This window comes from Manis pentadactyla, chromosome 2 (assembly GCF_030020395.1).
Source record: "Manis pentadactyla isolate mManPen7 chromosome 2, mManPen7.hap1, whole genome shotgun sequence".
Classification (NCBI taxonomy): Eukaryota; Metazoa; Chordata; class Mammalia; order Pholidota; family Manidae; genus Manis; species Manis pentadactyla.
In genome coordinates this window covers 91,234,537-91,247,782 of record NC_080020.1, presented here as the reverse complement: position 1 = coordinate 91,247,782, position 13,246 = coordinate 91,234,537, and the positions used below count along the sequence as shown (strand labels likewise).

At 37.1% G+C, this 13,246-nt stretch overlaps 1 protein-coding gene across 2 annotated transcripts in view; it reads right to left on the bottom strand.

Moving 5' to 3' along the window:
* The window catches only part of ADAMTS6 (ADAM metallopeptidase with thrombospondin type 1 motif 6), a 310,955-nt gene that overhangs the window by 233,197 nt on the left and 64,512 nt on the right, over nt 1-13,246 (bottom strand). The gene's annotated exons all lie outside the window — the stretch shown is intronic.

Here is a 13,246-nt window from a genome sequence, read left to right as displayed (position 1 = left end):
GAGCTGCAAGATGAAGAGGGATTTCTAGAAGTATCAGACTGTGAGACTATGGATAACCTAGAAGAACCCCAACTATATAATCCCATAATTTATAAGACTTCTTTTTCCTACTTACAGGATTTTCATAAAAATGTTCTCCACTAATTAAAAACTTTCAAGTTAGTTTTTAAAGTGTTTCCAACACACCAAATTTTTTACTTCTCACCACCATAATCCCCAGCCTTGACCAATTAATTTGTTCTAATATACTTAAACAGAAAGAATAGAATAATATCTTTTCTCATAAGATAATTTTAATCTCCCTCTTCTACTCTCATAGGAACTTAATTTTCTCCCTGTGGAAGGAATATTTAACAGTAATGTGCATAAAAAACTCATAAAAAGTAAGAGAGTAAAAATACATGCTGTTTTATTGATTTCTTAAAGGTACCATGTCTGTGCATTAGAGCAGAGTTCACCAGGTACCATAAACACATATTCCATCCTCTGTGAAAACATAAAATAATTTCTCAGCAGCCCACATTCAAATATCATTTGGGAACTCAAACACCATTAAGTAAATCAACCTTTATTTTATCTTTTCTGAGACAATTCAATTCTTCATCTTTCCTCCTCTTTTAGAACAGGTGTTTTTTATATAAGAATTCATTGCCCAGATCTTCTATCTTACATTTTTTGGTAATTATCACAATACCTAACAAAATGATTTGCACAGAGAAGATATTGCCTTTCCAGGTCTTTCTCCCTCATTCCTCCCCTCCTCTCTCCTCCTTTTCCATCCTTCCTCCCTCCCTTTCTCTGTCTCCACTATTATTTGTCATAACTATCAATGATCTCAATACCAACTTAAATCATCCTAATACCCTGGACCACTCATTTATTTGACAACCTTATTACCAACAGTCGTCTTTCCTGTATCTCAGATACCTACTCCCATGGTCCAAGACTTTGTCATCACTAATTTTAAGTATTCCACTCTGACCACTGTCTTCTGCCCCAACTTCTTATTCCTTTTCACTGTCCTCACCATCTTCATGTGATTACTTCCTTTTTTACCAGAGAGACACCATGGTTAAGCAATCATCACCTTCTTACATATACCTTTATGTCCTTTTCCTTTCAATGTACCCACTTGCAGAAACCCCATTCTTAGGGAAATCCAAATTTCCACCTATGCTATACCTGCACCCAATCAACCGAGTCTGACTGAAGAAAAAACATAACCATCTTGACTGATTTCACTTTAAATTCAAGAACTAGCCTCAAGTAAGCCCTTAGCAACTCCCAGCAATGCTACTACCTTTCACTAGTCACTCTTTCTTTCATCAATGATTATTTCACACTTCCCTCTCCTTAAATCTTCAATAACTCTTCCTCCTTATTTACTTTCAGTTGTTTCCTATTTCACTGAAAACTTCTAAATGATCCCACCCCAAACGGGGCCAACTATACAGGATGCATACTGTGCCTTTCCTCCTCTTACAATGAATACATTCTCCAGGCTGCCACCCAAGGACATTGTCTCCCCCTGAGTACTGGATCCCATCCCTTTAAGCCTTCACAACAGCATTGGTATCGCAGATTTCCCCTCTCTCTCCTATACTATCAATCTTTGCCTGTCTTTGATTAGTCTCACAATATATGTAATATTTCTCCATCTTAAGCAGCAAAACAAGATAAAAACAAAAACCTCCATGGACTCCATGATTCCTCCAGCTACTGCCTGGACTTTTCTTGTCTGATTATAGCAAAACTCATTGAAAAGAACTTTGTATATTCACCATCTCCACTTCTTTTCCTTTCTTTTTTTAAAACATGAGCCCATTCCAACCAGGCTTTCATCTCACCCTACCACTGAAACAACTCTTTTCAAGATCACCAGTAGCCTCCATCTTCCCTAATGTAATGGTGATTTCTAGAGCCTCATTTTATTCAGTCAGGAGCATTTGGTATAGTTGACCATGCTCTCCTCCTTCAAACACCTTCCTCACTTGTCTTCCAGAACATCACACTAGTTTTCCTTCTACCTCACTGGCTATTTTTCTCAGTCTCCTTTGATTTTTTTCCTCTTCTCTCTGATTTCTAAACAGCTGACCACTTCTTTTCTCTACACGCATTTACTCTGCTGGGTGATCTAATGCACTTCAATGACTGTAAGTACCATCTACATGAGATGTTTCTCAAATTTTTTCCTCTAACATGCTTCCTCATCTCTTAAAAAAAAAACTCCATTCAACCAATAAAGAGTTTTCATTTACTCTTCTCTTTCTCTCATACCCTCATTCAGCACATTGGCAAAAATCTGTTAACTCTGCCTTCTAAGTATATATTTATGTGACTCCATTGCTACAACACTGGTCCAAGCTCCTATCGTGTCTGACTGAAAATGATGAATAACTTGTAATTGGTAACTCTTGCTTTCACTCTTATTCTTCTACAGTATGTTATCCATCTAAATGCCAAATGATCTTGTAAATGCCTTTCTCTCTCACTCAGAGTAAAATACTGTCTTTATCATGGCCTCCACGGTCATACATGATCTGGTCCTTGAACTTTTCTGACCTTCTGTCTCTCTCCCCATCATTTACTCAACTCCTGCCACACTGGCCCCTTGGTTTTTCCTTGTAAATATGTTTAACTTGCTCCTGCCTTAAAGCCTCTATTATTCCTATTCTCTCTGCCCTTCTCCCAACATCCACCTGGCTTATTCCATCACTTCAGTTGAGTCTCTACAATTAAATGTCACCATAAGAGAAGCTTCCTCACCATACTGTGTAAAATAACAATTCACACACACACACACCTAACACACACTATGACTCTCCAGACTCTAATTACATCACTCATTTATCACTACTAACTTCTTCTTTATTCATTATTTTCTTTTTCTGATAAAAATATAAGCTCTTCAAAAGAGAACAGGAATTTTGTTTGTTCACTGATGTATGTCAGCCTTCAGAATGCATAATACATAAGTGATGAACAAAAATAAAACATTCTCCCAATTTTAAAATCACTGCTCAAGAATCTTCACTGATATTGCCAATTATATCCAGATATGGTATACCAAAACATGAAAAAATTCTAATAAACTTTCATATTTTACCATTGATATCATTAACTCATTAACGAACTGAGAATGTATTTGACATAGTTTTTTTTAACATAAGCAGTGTAAGTTCCTTGAAGTCTTTGGCTCTATGAAAATCAGTCTAGAAAAAGAAAACATAGTATTTATGATTTCAGAAAATTAGTTACAACTCCACTTGACTGAATTTATCATATTCTTTCCTAAAAACATATTTATGCTTGGGAGAAAAGGAGACAGACAATACCGGAAGCAAGGAAACAGTGAGAAAGGGCACCAAAAAGAGAACTTAGGAGTCTCAGTGACAAACTTGGCCAAGTCACAAGTGCTCAAGTCCTAGACACCGCAGGTAACCAACTATGCAACATGTCTATGCATTATGAAAAATAACATTTATTCTCACATAAATTATTACATAAAAACATTGTACCGAGTTGAATAAATTTATTAAGTAAAATTTATTCATTAAGTTGAATAAATTATGGATACAAGTTACAGCTAACATTAGTTGCCAGCTTTCTTTTCCTTACATCAGGTACTAAATGTTTCTGCTCCCTCACCCCCCACCAAATTCATATAATGATGCCCTAACCCCAACGTGATGGCATTTGGATGTTGGGCCTCAGGGAGATAATTAGCTTTAGATGACATCATGAGAGTGGTTCTCCATGATGGGATTGGTGGCCTTAAAAGAAAAGGAAGAGACTAGAACTTGTGCTCTTTCTTTCTCTCTGTGCCAAGTGAGGAAACAGCAAAAAGGCAGCCATCTGCAAGCTGGGACAACAGTTTTTATCAGGGAACAGAACTAGCCAGAACCTTAGTCTTAAACTTCCTAGTTCCTGGGAGGAATACATTTCTGTTGTTTAAGCGTCCCAGTCTACGGTACTTTGTCATTGTAGCCTGAGCTAAGATAACTTAAAAGAAAAAAAAATGTTTGAAAGCTAAATTTCTATAAATAACTCTAAACTAATAGAGTTCTGTTACCTTTTTCATCAACATTTTCTTCCCAATACAGCAACCTCCCACCTTTTGCTGCCAGTTCTTCCTCACAGTCTATCTGGTCTCTGTGCTTCTCAAATTAGAGTATTAATAACCACAGTAGCTTTGTAGGTTGCCTTAAGGTAGGCAAAACCTTAAGACAAATATGGTGCATCCTCAGACTGTTTCAATGTTATTCTAAGATAGGGGTATATTGGGTAAGAGGAAAGAAGAAAAAACTATTTAAATGGTAACTGAAAATATTTATATTAAAATAAACATGGATATATTATGGAGTAACATTTACATAGAAGTCTCAAAAGAAATTCCACATTTGTGAAAAGTCACGACTAAATTTCTAGATTCCCATACAGGTCATTTTACTATCCCCTTAAAATAGGGAAAAAGGGAATTAGAGATGACTACTATGTACCCAGTTCCTAATTCTCCAATCAAGTCAATTAATCCCACTAGGGCACTAAATATTAATAATAGCTATCATTTATTGAGTACTAATTCACATTAGGCACCATTACAAGATAGTTACAAGAATTATTTAGTCTTCACAATCACTCTATGGAGTAGGTCATTATTATAATCCCCATTTTATAGGTGAGCTTCGCAAGTTAAGCACAAAGAAGTAAAGTAACTTCCCAAGGACACACAGGAAAGTGATAAAAGCAAAGAAGATCTTTCATGTAATAAATGATTAAGATGCGATATATTCTAGAAGAATGTGTATCTTAAAAAGCAAAAACAGAATGCCAAAAGCTAAAAGCCTTTCATAACCAAGAAATTAAACTGAAATAGAATGACAAACACTAATGCACAGTCTCACCTATCAATAAAGTTGGTCCTTGGAAGATTGAATTAAGATTGTAAAGTCATGTGTAAGTCCTTTTTGTGCAGGCACATGTGTACATACATATTATTTGAGTGTATACATGATTTTATATTATAAAACAATGTTCTATACATAATTTAAGCTAATAATCTTATTACTTTCACCTTGACAGTACGTTGTAAGATACTTATATGTTACACATTCATAGGCATACATTACCAATAATATATCCCTGCACAAATAATATTGGAGAAGAGGGCATTTTGTATACATCTGCCTTAGCCAAAAGATTATAGGTGATTCATATTGGAGATACATGATAGTTCAGTTATGAGAATATTACAGGTCAAAAAACAAACAGAAGGGGGCGGAGACAAGATGGCGGCATGAGTAGAGCAGCGGAAATCTCCTCCCAAAACCATATATATTTTTGAAAATTCAACAAACACAACTATCCCTAAAAGAGAGACCAGAAGATACAGGACAACAGCCAGGCTACATCTACACCTGCAAGAACCCAGTGTCTTGGAAAGGGGGTAAGATACAAGCGGCAGCCTGGCGGGACCCGAGCAGCCCTCACCTCACCTCCTGGCAGGAGGAGAGGAGTCGGAGCGGGGAGGGAGAGGGAGCCCAGGACTGCTAAACACCCAGACTTAGCCATCCGCACTGCAGCACAGACACACAGTGTGTGCGGTGCTGGATACTAGGGAAACGGAACAGTAAAACCTGCAAGTGGGTCCCTGCAGCCGGCGCCCCTGGGACAAAGAAAAGCGAGTGCTTTTTGAAAGTCTTAAACGGACAGGGATCCCACAGCTGGATGGAAGCGTCCCAGGACACTTAGCCCAGGAGCTGGGAATCCCGGGGAACTCTGGGCGCCCTAACCCCCTGGGCGGGAGCGCAACTCGGAGGACCCCCACGGCGATAAACACCCTCCCGCCCATTTCCCCTCTGACATCGCTCTGCCATAGTGGAGCAACAGCCTGAGGCAGTAGGGGAGAGCTGCTTCTACAGCCACAGGGCAAGAATTAGAAACCCCGTCTGTGTGCAGCTGCCCAGCACAAACCACCAGGGGTCGCTGTTCTCCCAGGAGAGGAAGGCCACACACCAGCAAGAAGGGACATTCTCCCACCCAACACACACACCACCTCCCCACAAATAATTCTATCTCCATGAAAAGGCAAAAGAATTTGATACAGACCAGACTAACCGAGACATCCTCCCCGGACAAGGAAACTGGGGAGATAGACCTAACCAATCTCCCTGAAAAAGAATTCAAAATAAAGGTCATAACCATGCTGATGGAGCAGAGAAATATGCAAGAGCTAAGGGATGACATCCGGAAGGAGATTACAGAAATGAAACAATCTCTGGAAAGATTTATAAGCAGAATGGATATGATGCAAGAGGCCATTGATGGAATAGAAACCAGAGAACAGGAACACACAGAAGCCGACGCAGAGAGAGATAAAAGGATGTCCAGGAATTAATCAATATTAAGAGACCTGTGTGACCGATCCAAATGGAACAATATTCACATTATAGGGGTACCAGAGGAGAAGAGAGAGAAAAAGGAAGAGAAAGTGTCTTTGAAGAAATAATTGCTGAAAACCTTCCCAAACTGGGGGAGGAAATAATAGTTCAGACCACGGAAGTACACAGAACTCGCAACAGAAGGGACCCAAGGAGGGCAACACCAAGACACATAATAATTAAAATGGCAAAGATAAAGGACAAAGACAGAGTTTTAAAGGCAGCTAGATAGAGGAATAAGGTCACCTACAAAGGAAAACCCATCAGGTTATCATCAGATTTCTGAACAGAAACCATACAGGTCAGAAGAGAATGGCATGATATATTTAATGCAATGAAACAGAAGGGCCTTGAACCAAGAATACTGTATCCAGCATGATTATCATTTAAATATGAAGGAGGGATTAAACAATTCCCAGACAAGCAAAAGTTGAGGGAATTTGCCTCCCACAAACCACCTATACAGAGTATTTAGAAGGACTGCTCTAGATGGGAGCACTCCTAAGGCTAAACAGATGTCATAAGAGAAAATAAAATCACAGCAAAGAAAGCAGACCAACCAAATACTAACTAAAGGCAAAAAATAAAATCAACTACCCACAAAAGCAATTAAAGGAAATACAAAAGAGCACAGAATAAAACACCCAACATATAAAGAATAGAGGAGGAGGAATAAGAAGGGAGAGAAATAAAGAATCACCAGACAGTGTCTATAATAGCTCAATAAGTGAGTTAAGTTAGACAGAAAGATACTAAAGAAGCTAACCTTGAACCTTTGGTAACCACGAATCTAAAGCCTGAGATGGCAAAAAATACATATCTTTCAATAATCACCCTAAATGAAAATGGACTGAATGCACCAAACAAAAGACACAGAGTAACAGAATGGATTAAAAAAGCAAGACCCACCTATATGCTGCTTACAAGAGACCCACCTCAAACCCAAAGACATGCACAGACTAAAAGTCAAGGGATGGAAAAAGATATTCCATGCAAACAACAGGGAGAAAAAAGCAGGTGTTGCAGTACTAGTATCAGACAAAATAGACTTCAAAACAAAGAAAGTAACAAGAGATAAAGAGAGACATTACATAATGATAAAGGGCTCAGTCCAACAAGAGGATATAGCCATTATAAATATATATGCACCCAACACAGGAGCACCAGCATATGTGAAACAAATACTAACAGAACTAAAGGAGGAAATAGAATGCAATGCATTCATTTCAGGAGACTTCAACACATCACTCACTCCAAAGAATACATCCACCAGACAGAAAATAAGTAAGGACACAGAGGCCCTGAACAACACACTAGAACAGAAGGACCTAATAGACATCTATAGAACTCTACATCCAAAAGCAACAGGATACACATTCTTCTCAAGTGCACAATGAACATTCTCCAGTATATACTACATACTAGGCCACAAAAAGAGCCTCAGTAAATTCAAAAAGATTGAAATCCTACCAACCAACTTTTCAGACCATAAAGGAATAACACTATAAATAAATTGTACAAAGAAAGCAAAAAGGCCCACAAACACATGGAGGCGTAACAGCGCGCTCCTAACTAATCAATGGATCAATGACCAAATTAAAATGGAGATGCAGCAATATATGGAAACAAATGACAACAACAACACAAAGCCCCAACTTCTGTGGGACGTAGCGAAAGCAGTCTTAAGAGGAAAGTACATAGCAATCCAGGCATATTTAAAGAAGGAAGAACAATCCCAAATGAATAGTCTAATGTCACAATTATCAAAATTGGAAAAAGAACAAATGAGGCCTAAAATCAGTAGAAAGAGGAACATAATAAAGATCAGAGGAGAAATAAATAAAATTGAGAAGAAAAAAACAATAGCAAAAATCAATGAAACCAAGAGCTGGTACTTTGAGAAAATAAACAAAATAGATAACCCTCTAGCCAGACTTATTAAGAGAAAAAGAGAATCTACACACATCAACAGAATCCGAAATGAGAAATGAAAATTATGATGGACCCCACAGAAATAAAAGAATTATTAGAGAATACTATGAAAATCTATATGCTGACAAGCTGGAAAACCTAGAAGAAATGTGCAACGTCTTAGAAAAATACAACCTTCCAAGACTGACCAAGGAAGAAACACAAAATCTAAACAAACCAATTACCAGCAAAGAAATTGAAGCAGTAATCAAAAAACTACCCAGGAACAAAGCCCCCGGGCCAGATGGATTTACCTCGGAATTTTATCAGACATACAGAGAAGACATAATACCCATTCTCCTCAAAGTTTTCCAAAAAACAGAAGAGGAGCGAATACTCCCAAACTCATTCTATGAAGCCAACATTTCCCTAAGGCCAAAACCAGGCAAAGACCCTACCAAAAAAGAAAATTACAGACCAATATCCCTGATGAATGTAGATGCAAAAATACTCAACAAAATATTAGCAAACCGAATTCAACAATACATCAAAGGGATCATATACCATGACCAAGTGGGACTCATCCCAGGGATGCAAGGATGGTACAACATTCGAAAATCCATCAACATCATCCATCACATAAACAAAAAGAAATCAAAAACCACATGATCATCTCCATAGATGCTGAAAAAGCATTTGACAAAATTCAACATCCATTCATGATAAAAACTATCAGAAAAATGGATATACAGAGCAAGTACCTCAACATAATAAAGGCCATATATGATAAGCCCACAGCCAACATCATACTTAACAGTGTGAAGCTGAAAGCATTTCCTCTGACATCGGGAAGAAGACAGGGATGCCCACTCTCCCCACTGTTATTCAACATATTACTGGAGGTCCTAGCCATGGCAATTAGACAAAACAAAGGAATACAACCAATCCAAATTGGTAAAGAAGAAGTTAAACTGTCACTATTTGCAGATGACATGATACTGTACATAAAAAACCCTAAAGACTCCACTCCAAAACTACTAGAACTGATATCGGAATACAGCAAAGTTACAAGATACAAAATTAGCACAAAGAAATCTGTGGCTTTCCTATACACTAACAATGAACTAATAGAAAGAGAAATCAGGAAAACAATTCCATTCACAATTGCATCAAAAAGAATAAATACCTAGGAATAAACCTAACCAAGGAAGTGAAAGACCTATACCCTGAAAACTACAAGACACTCTTAAGAGAAATTAAAGGAGACACTAGCAAATGGAAACTCATCCCATGCTCATGGCTAGGAAGAATTAATCTCATCAAAATGGCCATCCTGCCCAAAGTAATATACAGATTTGATGCAGTCCCTATCAAATTACCAACAACATTCTTCAATGAACTGGAACAAATAGTTCAAAAATTCATATGGAAACACCAAAGACCCCAATTAGCCAAAGCAATACTGAAAAGGAAGAATAAAGTGGGGGGATCTCGCTCCCCAACTTCAAGCTCTACTACAAAGCCATAGTAATCAAGACAATTTGGTACTGGCACAAGAACAGAGCCACAGACCAGTGGAACAGATTAGAGACTCCAGACATTAACCCAAACATATATGGTCAATTAATATTCAATAAAGGAGCCATGGACTTACAATGGGGAAATGACAGTCTCTTCAACAGACGGTGCTGGCAAAACCGGACAGCTACATGTAAGAGAATGAAACTGGATCACTGTCTAACCCATACACAAAAGTAAATTCGAAATGGATCAAAGACCTGAATGTAAGTCATGAAACCATAAAACTCTTAGAAAAAAATACAGGCAAAAATCTCTTGGACATAAACATGAGCAACTTCTTCATGAACATATCTCCCCGGGCAAGGGAAACAAAAGCAAAAATGATCAAGTGGGACTATATCAAGCTGAAAAGCTTCTGTACAGCAAAGGACACCATCAATAGAACAAAAAGGTATCCTACAGTATGGGAGAATATATTCATAAATGACAGATCCGATAAAAGGTTGACATCCAAAATACATAAAGAGCTCACACACCTCAACAAACAAAAAGCAAATAATCCAATTAAAAAGTGGGCAGAGGACATGAATGGACAGTTTTCCAAAGAAGAAATTCAGATGGCCAACAGACACATGAAAAGATGCTCCACATCGCTTGTCATCAGAGAAATGCAAATTAAAACCACAATGAGATATCAGCTCACGCCAGTAAGGATCGCTACCATCCAAAAGACAAACAACAACACATGTTGGTGAGGTTGTGGAGAAAGGGGAACGCTCCTACACTCTGGTGGGAATGTAAATTAGTTCAACCATTGTGGAAAGCAGTATGGAGGTTCCTCAAAAAACTCAAAATAGACATACCATTTGACCCAGGAATTCCACTTCTAGGAATTTACCCTACAAATGCAGCAGTGCAGGTTGAAAAAGACAGATGCACCCCTATGTTTATCGCAGCACTATTCTCAATAGCCAAGAAATGGAAGCAACCTAAGTATTCATCAGTAGATGAATGGATAAAGAAGATGTGGTCCATATACACAATGGAATATTATTCAGCCATAAGAAGAAAACAAATCCTACCATTTGCAACAACATGGATGGAGCTAGAGGGTATTATGCTCAGTGAAATAAGCCATGCGGAGAAAGACAAGTATCAAATGATTTCACTCATATGTGGAGTATAAGAATAAAGAAAAACTGAAGGAACAAAATAGCAGCAGAATCACAGAACCCATGAATAGACTAACAGTTACCAAAGGGAAAGGGAGTGGGGAGGATGGGTGGGAAGGGAGGGATAAGGGTGGGGAAAAAGCAAGGAGGCATTATGATTAGCATGAATAGTGCATGGGGGGCACAGGGAGGGCTGTGCAACACAGAGAAGACAAGTAGTGATTCTACAGCATCTTACTATGCTGATGGACAGTGACTGTAATGGGGTGTGTAGGGGGACTTAGTGAAGGGGGAAGCCTAGTAAACATAATGTTCTTCATGTAATTGTAGATTAATGATAACAAAATTTTAAAAAACAGAAAAAATTGTTTAGGCAATATATACATTTTTATATCAAATAAAATTAATTAAATTAATAACATGATAGAAAACAGCAATGGAAGTCATTGAAGACTGTGACTAATTCAAAATAATACAAAGAATTTTTCTGAAAATCCAACTACTTACAACTGAAAATGTTTAATATTAGGTACAAGTCCCTAATCATGTATATCTTGGTACTTTCTACTATACAGCTTAATATTATGAATATCAAGTTTTAGCAAACCTTTATAACTTGCTTAGTGGTTTGCTAATAAACAGCCCTAACCTGCACATCAGAAATCAAAGTTCATGGAACTGCATTTACTTCTGGATAGCACCCACAGAAGAATTTGTCTTCTTGATCAATTTGCAGCCTCTCAAAATGACCTTATAAGACCTAGCAACAGGCCTCCATATCTTCTTAAAGAATCACTAGCTACAACCACAGACAGACTCAGTGGGACAGCCTCTCGTATAACAACGGTTTCTCTAAAGGAACTCTGTGGTAAGCCTCTATTTTTCTAAGTCTCTTTATACTTTCAAGAAAGTGAATAAATGAAAACTTGGCATGGTATCTATGCAAGATTGCAAACCTTAACATAAGCTGTCAGTCACAGTTTTCCCAGGCAATTTTCTTCAGTAGGTCAATGTATTTAATACTCAGGTTTTCTAGAAACATTTCCAATAACTAGCACTGCAGGGATTTTTTTTTTTAAGTAAACATTTTTCACTTTTATCTGTAAATTTCCATTTGTAAAAGATTAACATTTAAAATGAGGCAGAATATAAATGATATTATTAATCATTCCTAATTGGCCAGTTAAATTATATAACACAGTATTCCTCTCAATCCCCAAAGAACGTTTTCATCTTGTCTTCCATTTCTAATCCCACAAGAAAAACTGCATTTGTGACTTGATGCCAAAAGGTGAATGTCATTTTACAATACAAGTATATCCTTTTTTTAACACATCAGGATAATAAAATTAATAAGGGACCAATAAAAATACATACTCTACAAGTTCACTGTTCATTCAAGATAGCTATTCTACTGGTGTTTTAGGTTAATCTTATTCCTTCTCTAAACAATTGTAATTTCCCTTTGCCTACACTATACCAGGAATCTAAAACTATAATTAAATCAATTGATATATACTAAATACTTAACTATGAAAAACAAATCAAACTATGAACTTTCCCCTAGGGAGGGAATGCTAAAACATTTATGTAAATAACTGTAATAATAGATGGAAAGTGACAAAAGTGCTGTGAGGATAAAGATAAAGCCATATGAGAGACAAGATTATTTTTAGTTTCTTGAGGGTTAAAAGAGAGATATTTTTAAAAGATTTCTTGGGCTTCTGAGCTAAACCATAAAGAACAGATAGAATTTAGAGATGATTCAAAATAGGGGAAGACTAGCCCACATGCATGAACACTTTCAAATAAAGGCAAGAATTGTGAAAATGAGTTTTGTAAACAAGAACAAAAAACATCCTTTGTCCCACCTCACCTCATATAAAAAAATTAATTTGCAATGGATCAAAGATCTAAACATAAGAGCTAAAGCTATAACAAGTTTAGAAGAAAACAGAGAATTAAATTTCTGTAACCTTATATTAAGCAATGATTTCTTAGATATGATACTAAAAACACAAGCAAAGAAAAAATTCATTGGAATTCACTAAAATTTCAAACTTTTGGCCTTCAAAAAAACACTACGAAAAAAGTGAAAAGAGAATTCAGAGAATAGGAAAAAGAAATCTACAAATCATATATTTGATAAGAGTCCAGTATATAGAATACATAAAGAACTATTATAAAAATTTATTGTGAAAC